The 12,193-nt window shown below is 39.3% G+C and overlaps 1 protein-coding gene across 1 annotated transcript in view; it reads left to right on the top strand.

Annotated features, from left to right (window-relative positions):
• Window positions 1-8,003: 8,003 nt before the first annotated feature.
• LOC123772903 (lipase member H) overlaps window positions 8,004-12,193 on the top strand; it is a 29,995-nt gene continuing 25,805 nt past the window's right edge. The window contains exon 1 of the mRNA XM_045766320.2: window positions 8,004-8,159. The gene's annotated coding sequence lies outside the window, so the exon portion shown is untranslated. The remainder of the gene's footprint in view (window positions 8,160-12,193) is intronic.

The following is a 12,193-nucleotide window of genomic DNA, read 5'->3' as shown; positions in this document are numbered from 1 at the left end:
GTTAGATGGAAATTGCTGTCTTGTATGAAACAGAAATTGTTGTTCTTTTGTACAACAACAACAAGGTTATTGAGCAAAAGGACGTATTTCTTATTTTGCATTTTATTCATATAAGCGTTAGCATTCCCCGCGACAGCCAATCACAGGAAGGGATCAGCAATAGGTGCCATCCACTTAGAAAATCATCTTAGTTCAGCCCACTAGTCCTGCTTATGGAATTCAGCTTTAACTTTAAGTTACCCAAAAAAGTGAAGTGTTAATTATTTAAAGTGTTAATAAAGTGATAATTAAATATTGCAGGATATAACAGATGTTAAATAAAAATGGGCTGGCTACCTAACTTGTGACGTCATCAGTGGGAGTTGCCTCACAAATAATGATACGCTGCTCTGCCTTCTTATTCGAGTAAATTATTCAGTTAGATGGAGATTTCTGTCAGGTGAAAAACAGAAATTGTTGTTCTTTTTCACAATAACCTTGTTGTTGTTCACAAGGACCTATTTCTTAGTTTAAATTTTATTCATAAAAGAGTGTTAGTATTCCCCGCAACAGCCAATCACAGGAAGGTATTTCTGGAAGCTCCGCCTCCTTATGGACTCAACACATCGCTCTAGCTCATGGCTCTCTGTTTCATCTCTTGTATATACAAACTATGACTTTTTACGATTACTGTTATAATTAATAGATATAAAAGTTCTTACATAAAATGGCTAAATTCTGCCATTAAATGGACTTTGTCTGGTATACATACAAACGTACACCAATTTATTACCATTCATCCATTATTAATTTCAAATGTAATGTATACTGTCTAGTTTTTTCCTCTCGCCATTACTTGGTGCAATATTTGAAAGTTGTCTATTTATTTATCGATCTATCTATTATCTTGTATTTATATTTACAAGTTTCTGTGCTTGGAAGAAAACTCTGCATTGAATTGGGACTAATTTATTAAATAATATTATTTAGTAATAATTAATATTTACAATTATTATTAATTACAATTATTTATAGCTTAGTTACTTTCAAGTAACTCATAATCGTACATTCTTCCCGTTGATTGATTGACACATTTGTCAATCACACTTCACACATTTGTGAAGTGTGAATTTAATCCTTAAGAAAACAATAATCATAGTCTAAGTTAATTATGGGTTAAATGAGTCACAGAAGTTAACTTTTTTGTTTTTGAGATATATAGAAGAGTTGTTACATTCTTGTAGAGCCACTAGTACGCGTAGGGTTTCGGGCAGGTTTCGGGCTTCGGGCCCTGGAATACGATCCCCGCCGCGAAGAATCGTTGTTACAACCAAGTACACATTTTACTGTTGCGTTAAACAGAGGCTACAGTTAAGGATTTGCGGCCCAGTCAATCCTCCCCGGCCAGGATACGAACCCATGACATAGCGGTCGCGGAACGCCAGGCGAGTGTCTTACGACTACACCACGGAGACTGTTATTTGTTAATATAACAAAATATGAATTAATATATTGTTACGATTATTAATGATGCCCATTATTAATCAGCATGCCCAGAAATTTATTCTCCCTAAATAAATAAACATTATTATCATTATGTTTGACTAAATCTAGTCCTTGAAGACTAGATCAGTTGTGAACGCCAGCCAGCGCACACGTACATGAGCGCCCAAGATACTTTATTTATTTTTATATATATATATACAAGAAGGTGCAATGGGTTTATGAGAGTACATAGCATTGGTGTTTATACATTCTTGTAAAACCACTAACACGCGTAGCGTTTCGGGCAGAAGAACACAACTTTAACTTTACTTATACTTTTTACTTCTACACAATAGACCTGTGGAGATAGGCTTGCGTTTTTATTAATTAATATTACATGTTAGGCGTTTACCCTTAATTCAAATGATTATATATAAGTATAACTATCACACAGTAAATGTAATAGGAGTCTACTCAAAAACTGGCCACAGTCAAGTGGTTAATTGATTGCTAAAGATTAAACCCGTAAATACAGTCAAGTGTTTTGTGCGTTCGACCATGTTTGTGGCCCTTCAGATGTAAGGAGTGAACACTTTCGGCGACACTAAAATGTTTATAATCTTTTCGGTCTGCTCATCTTAATATTCTATGTATGTATTTAAATTTGGTATCAATTTGTTCGCAAAAGAATGCTCTAGAGGAATATATATGTAAAATTTCACCAAACTCTACATGAGACCCGCACCAAATAAAAAACTATGGCTACCGTTAGGCGCGAGCTTCGAACCGCACTGAAATGTTTATGATCTTTTCATGTTTGTCAACCCCAGAATTGTTCTACGTCGTTAATTTTGGTATCACTGTGACCGCAATAAAATTCCCTACATGGACATATGCATATAAATGTAGAATCATGGTCGCGGCCCACCCGCAAGAGTGTACTCACCTAGTTGTGGTTGTGGGGGTTGAGCTCTGGCTCTTTGGTCCCGCCTCTCAACTGTCAATGAACTGGTGTACAGGTTCCTGAGCCTATTGGGCTCTATCATATCTACACTTGAAACTGTGTATGGAGTCAGCCTCCACCACATCACTTCCTAATGCATTCCATTTGTCAACCACTCTGACACTGAAAATGTTCCTTCTAATATCTCTGTGGCTCATTTGGGCACTCAGTTTCCACCTGTGTCCCCTTGTGCGTGTGCCCCTTGTGTTAAATAGACTGTCTTTATCAACCCTGTCGATTCCCTTGAGGATCTTGAATGTGGTGATCATGTCCCCCCTAACTCTTCTGTCTTCCAACGAAGTGAGGTATATTCCCGTAGTCTCTCCTCGTAGCTCATACCTCTCAACTCGGGTACTAGTCTAGTGGCAAACCTTTGAACCTTTTCCGTTTTAGTCTTATGCTTGACTAGATATGGACTCCATGCTGGAGCCGCATACTCCAGGATTGGTCTGACATATGTGTTATATAATGTTCTGAAAGATTCCTTACACAAGTTTCTAAAGGCCATTCTTATGTTAGCCAACCTGGCATATGCTGCTGGGGATGTGGCTGAAGAGTTACCTTACAGCATACCCAAAGGCAGATTGGGGATATACCTATTGAAAAGTATATATTCTTTCACTGTCCTGACCTTAATTTTCAATGTACGTACTTAATTTTTATACCAATGTGTTTGCAATTGAATGTTCTAGAAGAACATATGTATAATATGTCACACAAGTATGAGTTAGACCAGCACCAAATATAGAACTATTTCTATATTTGGTGAACAAATATAGACCAGTAATTTAAAAGTTTTGCTGAGAGCAGACTGCCATGTGTCTGGGGCCAGATTCACGAAGCAGTTACACAAGCACTTACGAACCTGGGGCCAGATTCACGAAGCAGTTACACAAGCACTTACGAACCTGGGGTCAGATTCACGAAGCAGTTACACAAGCACTTACGAACCTGGGGCCAGATTCCCGAAGCAGTTACGCAAGCACTTACGAACGTGTACACCTTTCCTCAATCTTTGACGGCTTTGGTTACATTTATCAAACAGTTTACAAGCATGAAAACTTGCCAATCAACTGTTGTTATTGTTATAAACAGCCTCCTGGTGCTTCCGAGCTCATTAACTGTTTAATAATTAGAAACAAAGCCGCCTAAGATTGAGAAAAGATGTACAGGTTCGTAAGTGCTTTCGTGAATCTGGCCCCTGGTCCCTGTGGCTCTCAACCATTCTTGGCACAGGAGCGGGGCTGTAACTCCTTATTTGTGATTGATTGATGAAGATTAAGCCACCCAAGAGGTGGCACGGGCATGAATAGCCCGTAAGTGGAAGATTTTTTTTGCAGTGAATGTGATCTTTGGTCGTGAAAGGATATACTGCGTGTTATGCTCCCATTTAAATCATCAGTCTATGGCTGCTATCGCGGGGTGCTTGTTGGTTTTGAATCTGATCCTAAATTCTTGAGATCCTTGGGAGTCCCCGTGGTGTAGTGGTAAGACACTCGCCTGGCGTTCCGCGAGCGCTATGTCATGGGTTCGTATCCTGGCCGGGGAGGATTTACTGGGCGCAATTCCTTAACTGTAGCCTCTGTTTAACGCAACAGTAAAATGTGTACTTGGATGAAAAAACGATTCTTCGCGGCAGGGATCGTATTCCAGGGACCATAGGATTAAGGACTTGCCCGAAACGCTACGCGTACTAGTGGCTCTACAACAATGTAACAACTCTTGTATATATCTCAAAAAAAAATAATAATAATCATAATTGAGTTTCTTAACATGCCCGAAACGCATTGCGTAATAGTGGCTTTAGGCATTGTATGTACTAGCTCTACCTATATATTAATCCATTAATGTAACATCACTTGTATGTATGTACCTTACCTGAATAAACATATTTATTTATTTAAAAATGCTCTCGGTGTTTCGGGCGAAATGTTTCTATTCTTTTTTTTTTTTTTGAGATATATACAAGAGTTGTTACATTGTTGTAGAGCCACTAGTACGCGTAGCGTTTCGGGCAAGTCCTTAATCCTATGGTCCCTGGAATACGATCCCCGCCGCGAAGAATCGTTTTTTCATCCAAGTACACATTTTACTGTTGCGTTAAACAGAGGCTACAGTTAAGGAATTGCGCCCAGTAAATCCTCCCCGGCCAGGATACGAACCCATGACATAGCGCTCGCGGAACGCCAGGCGAGTGTCTTACCACTACACCACGGAGACTGAGACTTTTCAGGGTTGTCAACTCCACACTTGTTCTACAGCGTTAAATTTGGTATCTTTGAGATTGCAATAAAATTCCCTACACGGACATATGCATATAAATGAAGAATGATGATTACGGTTTACCCGCAAGAGTGTGGGAAGTGGTCAAAGTGTTATCTGTTACCGCATATCGGCGATCTACAATAGTTTTACCATGAAGATACAAGACAATGCCGTTCTCTAAAATAGGCTATGTGGCTACTAAAGAAAACGTAAATATTATGGCAAACATGTTCATACTATCCCCAAGTCGATCGGATAAGAATTGAATTTTATAGAAATATTTGTTCGTAGGACATAAAATAATGTCCACTTCGGCACCTTCAAGTGACCCCCGGTGGACCCGCTCTTGTGGCCACGGCTCAGGAAAGTGATAATTATTAAGAATATAAAATATGCCAGTCCCCGTGGGGTAATGGTAAGATTTTCGCTTGGCGTTTCGCGAGTGATTTGGCCTGGGTTCGTATCCCGGCCGGGGAGGATTAACCAGGTGCCACTCTTTAACCCCAACCGTCCACAAGTGGTTGGGCACCATTTCTTTTCCCCCGTCCCATCCCAAATCCTTATCCTGACCCCTTCCCAGTGCTATATAGTCGAATTGGTCTGGCGCTTTCTCCTGATAACTCCCTCCTTAACTGTTGTAGCCTCTGATCACTCAGCAATGAATGGGTACCCATTGTTAAACGATTTGGCGGGTCATATTCCGGGGAAAATTAGGATTAAAGAAAAACCTGCCATGTACATTCGTGTGTATACGAGACAAAGTCCATTTAATGGCAGAATTTACCATTTTATGTAACAGCTGCCCACTGGATGGGGGGCGGTGTGCAGGACAAACAAATTGTGACACTAGCTCTCCACATATGTCAGTTGCTTAATTTAGAACCTGTACTTGAGGTCGATCTCGAACCCATTATTGATGTGACGACTTATACTGAATTTTGTAACTAGCTCATCAAGATCATCATCTTAGCTAAATGAATTGTGGGGTTCAGTCCCTGAGCCCATTATGTGCCTCTGTAACCCTATTCACTATACCGCCCACAAGATGGGTATGGGGTGCATAATAAATGAACTAAACTAACTTATGTAACAACTTTTATATCTCATACTTTTAATTATAATAGTAATCGAAACAAAAATAATTGTTTGGATACACAAGAGATGAAACAGAAAGCCATGAGCTAGATCAATGAGCTGACTGCTCCAGATAACGTCTATAAGGGGAGCGGAAATTAACTTCCATCAAATACCCTCCTGTGATTGGCTGTTACGGGGAATGCCAACACTCTTTTTATGAATAAAATATTAACTAAGAAATACGTAATTTTGCACATCAACCTTGTTGTTGTGCAAAAGAAAAACAATTTCTGTTTTGTACCTGGCAGAAATTTCCATCTTAATTGAATCATTTAGTTCAATATGAGGGCGAAGCATTGTATTATCGATGTTATTTGTGTGTGAGGCAACTCCCACTGATGACGTCACAAGTTAGGTAGCCAAGTCAATCTTATAAAACACCTATTATATTCCGCAATAATCAATTATCACTTCATTAACACTTTTTAAATAAATAATACTTCACTTTTGGGGTAGATTGAAGCTTATACAGAATGTCATAAGCATGGCTGGTGTGCTGACTAAAGATGATTTATTAAATGGATGGCACCTTTAGCTAATCCCTTCCTGTGATTGGCTGTTGGTGAATGTCAACAAAGAGTTTCTACCAATCATCATTTTTTTTATTATGCACCCCATACCATCTGTGGGCGGAGCTTGGAACCTCCTACCCGAGCCCAACAACCCGCCTTATGGGTTGCTGTTTGGCTATTTATAGTGCGTTGGAAAAAAACTAGATGGCGTTAGTTGTATTTTGTGGGTTAATTTGTTATAAGTGTAATTTGATGTCAACAGATGGCGTAAGCTGTATCTTATAGCCACTGTTGACTAGCCAGTTGATAGTGTTCTCTTCTGCCGACAGATGGCATTAGCTGTATCATTATTACTTCCGAATTCCCTTTAAACACTGATCTACAAATCCCTTGACTTATGATAACAAATTAGATGGCAAATTCCTTGGCGTTCTCATCGACCACAAGCTGAATTTCCAGGGTCACATTCTAAATATATCAAAAAAAGTTTCAAAAACTGTTGGCATTCTTTCTAAGATCAGATATTATGTACCCCGCCCTGCCCTGGTTACTCTCTATTACTCCCTCATCTATCCATATCTCAACTATGGTATTTGTGCTTGGGGTTCTACTACCCAAAATCATTTACGTCCTCTCATTACCCAACACAAAGCTGCTATTAGAACAATATCCAACTCTGGCCCCAGACATCACTCGGTACCCTTACTCAAATCTCTGAATATGTTAGATATTAAGTCACTGCACATTCTCTCTTGTGTATTATACATATATAAAACGCTGAACTGTAATGCCAATCCTGACCTCAAAAGCTTCATTGAAGGTTGTAACAGAACCCATGAGCACCACACCAGAAACAAATACAGTTTTGATATTCCTAGAGTACGACTTAATCAAACTAGAAATGCTCTGCAAATCAAGGGGCCCAGAATGTGGAATGACCTTCCCAACCATGTTAAAGACTGTACCTCTCTCAACCAGTTTAAGATAAAAACTAAACACTACCTAATAAATTCCCTGTAATCTACCTCACTCCTCTATTGTCAACCCATGTCTGTTATTTTCTTTTTTTAATCAACACTGTTTGTCAACCTATTGTATTTGTGCTGCTTTTTCAGTCATGTTCCCCTTTTTTTTTTTTTTATCTTTATTTGTATTTGTTTTCAACACTATTTATTCTTTATGCTCAATTAGTATTAAGTTCTAGATATTAATGTTTTTCTTGCCCGAAACGCATTGCGTATTAGTGGCTTTAGGCATTGTATGTACTAGCTCTATCTATATATCAATCCATTAATGTAACATCACTTGTATGTATATACCTTACCTGAATAAACATCTGAATCTGAATCTATATATATATATAATATGTATGTGTGTGTATGTGCATGTGCAGAAATAATAATAAAGCAATTACCATCGTGTAGTGTCCTCTATATATCAAAATATATTTGAAACCCATATCATTCACTCAAAAAAAAAAAATGGGCTACTTTTGTTACAAAATCGCTACTTTTAGCCCCTCAACTCGCTACTTTCCGCGAGTTGGATGTGGCAACCAGGAGGCTGTTTATAACAATAACAACAGTTGATTATCAAGTTTTCATGCTTGTAAACTGTTTAATAAATGTAAACAAGGCCGTCAAAGATTGAGAAAAGATGTACACATTCGTCAGTGCTTGCGTAACTGCTTCGTGAATCTGGCTCCTGTAGGGTGCTAGGTGCTGGTCTCAGTTGCTATCCAGCCACGGTCGGGTGTACACGCACGCTGCTCCACGCTGGTAGGTGGTCTATTACACACTATACCTATGGTTAGTATAGCCTTTTCTTCCCATAAACTGCTTGTTTGGTGCCATAGTTCAGGTTGAATAGTCGTATTAAAGACCTTGTGGTTAAGTTGGTGGGGACTGGCTGGATGGGTGATCATGGGGATAGGTGGGATAGTGTTATTATCCAGTATGATAGTGGACTAGGTGGACTATAGGGGCTAGAGAGAGAGGTCTATCCCACCCCCCGCCGACCTTCGGACGGGCTGGTCAAGGCTACGTTAGTGCGGCGTCATTACTCTCTCACTTTCCCCTATCTTACTTAACACATCTAAGTAACCTTTACACCAATTGATCACTAAGATAAAGTAACCTTTGTTATATACAGCTTTGTATAAGCCATTGTTATAGAGAATTCTATAACCCCGGGTCTGTATTGCTTCCCAAATGACTATTGTATTTACAATGTATTGTATAATTTATTTTTAAGAGTTGCATAAAAAAAGGCATTTTTATCTACAGCTTTATTATAATTGGTTGAATAATGCATGCGAGCCTTGCTTAGGGTACGTGGATATGTTGAGTATAGGCCTGTGTGCGAGGCTTTGTACTTCCGGGGGTTGGGCTCCGGCTCTTTGGTCCCGTCTGGATGGTTTAGGTGCGGTCCGTCTAATTACCGCAAGCTACACTAAGCCTCCTGGCAGTATGTTAGTAATGAATAAATATGATATATTTACTCGTTATAATGTTGTGCTGAATGTATAACACGAAAAAATGTAATTTTAATCTAAAAAAGTATCTTTTTATAAAGAAATTAGACGAAAATAGAGCTGGTGACGCCAAATAAAGTCGGCAATCCAAGCTTCGGTTAGGTTAGGTTAGGTCAGGTTAGGTCAGGTCAGGTCAGGTCAACCTAACATATATTTATTTATTACTAACGTATTGTCAGGAAGCTTTGTGAAGCTTGTGGTAGCTTGTAGTAATTAGACGGACCCGTTTAGGTGTCCGGGGGTAAAACGACAATTGCTGTTCATAATTGTACAGTGCGGGCTAGGGCCCAAGTTATTGTCTTTAATCTTGTATACAAGTACTATGGCCCCCAATGAGCTGTGTCAAGGTATCGGTGCTTCTAAATCCCGTACCTCACAATAAAATCAAATCAAATGTTTATTCAGGTAAAGTACATACATACAAGGTGAGATACAAAACATTGATGGATTTATAGATAGAGCTAGTACAGACAATGCCTAAAGCCACTATTACGCAAAGCGTTTCGGGCAAATAATTAGGTTAGGGATCAGTGGTGCCATACTATACTGAGAAAGACACCATGCTGTGCCTTTCCCAGTATGGTTTGCCTGCATAACCAAAGTGCAACATTATTGCTGCCAAGCGCCTGACCTTTCAACTTCTTTCAGAGCTTATGTACTGGAGAAACAAGTTTCGAGTTCACAAAGGCATCTGGTTCAGTAGTTTAGGGTAAATCCACAGGTCTCCTGAAAAGTTAACAACTTAATTGCTCACTAAAAATGGTTATAATAGGTTTATTGAAATATATTATGGCATGATTCAGAAGAGGTATTCAATAAAATGACACTGGAATGGATGCTGTACAGTACTTGCCATGCCCACAGAGATATTGACCAAGAAAGGTGCCATCAGAAAAAGTTTCTTTCCAGACACACTATTGGCGGTTTCCAGATGGCAAGATGTATCGCTTATTTGTACAAAAAATTTGCCAGCATAACCTTGTCCCAGAAGGGCTGATTGTAACTTTGCAGGTCATATCACAACCATATTTCACATACAGCACAGCAGTTGGGTTCTTTGATGCAGTGGTCGGTGGAGTAGTCACAGCCGAAAGGTCCTGGATTCAATTCCTGCCAAAGAACAAGCGTTTGGGCAATATTTCCTTTCACCTGATACTCCAGTTCGCCTTGTGGTACATACCCAGGAGTTAGGCCGTTGTTGTGGCTTGCATTCTTAGAAAGTTCAATAGTAGGCCAAAGGGGATCATGAGGAGCATAACAGGCTTCCTGTCCTTGATTATGGGGGATCATATGTTTAATCGAACTCTCCGAACATGGGAGCCGGCCGAGCGGACAGCACACTGGACTTGTGATCCTATGGTCCCGGGTTCGATCCTTGGCGTTGGCGAGAAACAATGGGCAGAGTTTCTTTCACCGTATGCCCCTGTTACCTAGCAGTAAAATAGGTACCTGGGTGTTAGTCAGCTGTCACGGGCTGCTTCCTGGGGGGTGGAGGCCTGGTCGAGGACCGGGCCGCGGGGACACTAAAGCCCCGAAATCATCTCAAGATAACCTCAAGATAACCTCCTGTGGTGGCCCTTCACAGCAAAATATAATAAGATATTGCCCTTGCCCAGTCTTTCTGCATGTCTTCGTTTTCTGATTTTTGCCCAGTTTTGAGATTGTAGTGTACTTTGCTCTCCTAAGCAGTGTGCTTCACTTGAATGACTTCCATAATACTTGTTTTACTATAGGAATTTAAGGCAGGTATTTGTAAGCTCTGATATTATAATTTTTTCAGATCTTGTGGACTGTCAAATTATGTTTCATGGGGTATTAGGTGATCCTTCCAAAACAGAGGATGAACGAAACGAAAACATAAGAAAAGGTACCAAGGTTGTACACGATGACAAGAATCCATGCATTAAGGTACATCGTATTTCATGCTCTTCATTGTCAGTTAGAAAACAACATATATATTAGTCCATTCTCCTGTTTAGGTTATATTTATAGTAACGATGAGGAGCATCATACATATACAGTATACATACCTAAAAGGTAATTAGTCCTGGGGACCATTCAGGCTTGTTCGCATATACAGTATACATACCTAAAAGGTAATTGGTCCTGGGGACCATTCAGGCTTGTTCCAATATACAATATACAGTATACATACCTAAAAGGTACAGTAATAAGATAGTAGAAATCGGTACTATTGAATTTGGACAAACCGGAAAGGTTTTGTATTGCAAAGGTAACCTAACCTAACCTTCCTCGGCCTAATACAGGATCTGAGGCCTAATGTAGTACATGTGTGTTATACTAGGCCTTGGAATATTTAAGTTTGTTTTTGGACTATAAAGTGAATAGTACAGTACTAAATTCACTATCTAATTGCCTTTTGCATTCATATATGTACAATGGTCCACAATTACAAACAGTACTCAATAAACAGGAGTATGGGTTTTATATATATACAGTACAAAGATCCTTTTAATTCTGTTTTTTTTAATACATGGGTAATCATTGTTATTGATCTCCCTTTCAATGCACAGTACAGTATCTTTTTCAGTCATTTCTATTTTTACTTCGTGTGGTCGTCTGTAACAGTTACATTAACATTTTTTGGTCTTATCAATTGGCCTTTTCTCGGCCTGAGGGATTTGTTTTGTTAAAACTTTGTGCTGCACAAAATATCACTGTATGAAGCTAATATTACTTGCAAGAAATAAGAGTGCATTTCTGTGACCTTGCAGCCACCTTTTTCTCCCTCTTGCATCTTGATTAAATATAGTAATTGTCTGAACATTATTTCCAAGTAATCTTGCCCATTCCTAACCATAAATGTCCTGTATTTGTAGATAACATTAAGCAATGCCTTTAGTATCTTAGGGTGAAGCAAATACTGTATTGCAGAAAGTTTGAGAATGGAGCATGATGCAAGAACGTGCAGTCATCCATAAAGTGTTTAAAACGCAGGTATCCACCCTCTCATGCCATGAGATAGACACTCATGTTGGGCAATGTTTTGTGGTGAAGCACAGGGTTGCAACAATGAGAACTATGCAATATCTATTTGATGGAAATTTTGTTTAAGATGTTTGGAAGTGACTTGCTGTCCATCACATTTTATTGCAACTTAGGTACAGTATAGTGTTTGATGAGTTCATGCATATAGCATGTCTGGCAAAATGATTCCATCCTGGGGGTGTCACTCGAGGTTTGGGTTTTTCCCCGAGTTTATATGCTAGTTTCCCCACCGTTAGGGGTACCGATTATGTTGAAGATATATAGTAGTTT

This window comes from Procambarus clarkii, chromosome 12 (genome assembly GCF_040958095.1).
Source record: "Procambarus clarkii isolate CNS0578487 chromosome 12, FALCON_Pclarkii_2.0, whole genome shotgun sequence".
NCBI classification, from domain to species: Eukaryota; Metazoa; Arthropoda; class Malacostraca; order Decapoda; family Cambaridae; genus Procambarus; species Procambarus clarkii.
The sequence above is the reverse complement of the archived record's forward strand: the minus strand, read 5'-3'. Positions and strand labels throughout refer to the sequence as shown.